General features: G+C 42.2%; 1 protein-coding gene across 1 annotated transcript in view; it reads right to left on the bottom strand.

Annotated features, from left to right (window-relative positions):
* Prpf6 (pre-mRNA processing factor 6) overlaps positions 1-1,486 on the bottom strand; it is a 55,175-nt gene that overhangs the window by 35,945 nt on the left and 17,744 nt on the right. The gene's annotated exons all lie outside the window — the stretch shown is intronic.

Raw genomic sequence — 1,486 nt, 5'->3', positions numbered from 1 at the left:
CCTGCTTCTGTACCCTGAGTGCTGGGCTTAAAGGCACAGGTCACTATGCCCAATAGTTTAATTACTTTTAGTATTTTATATATTCTGAGACACAATCACACTTTGCATCACTGACTGGCCTGGAATACTCTGTGTAGACCAAGATANCCTCAAACTCACAGAGATTCACCTCCCTCTGCCTCCTGACTACTGAAATTAAAAGCACACACAATCACAACTGCCCTATTTTTATTTAGGTGTGTTGTGTGCGGGTGCCTGCAAATGTGCAGATGACCAGAAACACTGATTCCCCTGGAAATAGAGTTAGAAATAACGTGAGCAGTTTGATCTTGGTGCTGGGAACTGAACTACAGTCCTTTGGAAGAGAAGCAGTACTCTTAACCACTGAACCATCTCTCTGGCCTTTACTAATTTTTTAAGATACTATTTTCCCAAGATCCTGCAAGTTAAGTCTCCTGAAAGATGTCAGTTGCGTTTACCAAGCAACAAAGAAGTTCAACAGCAAAGTTAAAGCAGCACTTGCACCATCCCTGAAGAGCATCAAACACCAACAAGCGGTGCTCTGAACCCACAAGTGCATCTCCTTACAAGAGAGACAAAAGCAGCACACAGCTCTTTACTGCTCTCTCACACACATTGTTAAAGATGGAAAACAAAGCTGGGCGGTGGTGGCACACGCCTTTATTCCCAGCACTTGGGAGGCAGAGGCAGGCGGATTTCTGAGTTCGGGGCCAGCCTGGTCTACAGAGTGAACAGCTAGGGCTATAGAGAGAAACCCTGTCTCGAAAAAACCAAACCAAAACAAAACAAAACAAAAAAACTAAAAACAAAAATAACCCCCCCCCAAAAGATGGAAAATGAATCGGACCTGTCTCCTTGTGGCTGGAGAGAGCTGCCACAGAAGCCTGACAAAAGTCACTTCATCAAGAACTTTATCCCCTAATTCAGAGCACAACTGTGCCAGTAATACATTCTGTAAGTATTCTTTTTATTTCTTATTTGTTATTTAATTTGCATATGTCTCACGATGGTCTTGGTTTTGTTTGTACATTGTCTAGTTAGATTTCTCATGAGACCACAGGAAAAGAATAAACCTTGTTAGAGTTAAGCAAGAGAAGAGAAAACTACAAAATCAACAAAATGACAAGAATCAATACACACCATTCTATAAGAATTGAATATTAATGGCCTCAACCCTGTCAATCAAATGAAGAGATAGTCTATGGAGAGGGAGAAAATATAAAGAACTCGAGAAACTAAACATCAAGAAAACAAACAACCCTTGGGACTGGAGATAAGTCAATGGTTAAGAGCATTCCAGAGGAGAGGCCCTTGGTCTTGCAAAGAGCATATGCCCCAGTACAGGGGAATGCCAAGGCCAGGCAGCAGGAGTGGATGGGTTGGGGAGCAGGGCAGGGGAGGGCATAGGGGGTTTTGGGGATAGCATTTGAAATGTAAATGAAGAAAATATCTAATAAAGAAAAAG

The sequence above is a fragment of the Mus caroli genome, chromosome 2 (assembly GCF_900094665.2).
Source record: "Mus caroli chromosome 2, CAROLI_EIJ_v1.1, whole genome shotgun sequence".
NCBI lineage: Eukaryota > Metazoa > Chordata > Mammalia > Rodentia > Muridae > Mus > Mus caroli.
This window is presented reverse-complemented; position numbering and strand designations above follow the sequence as displayed.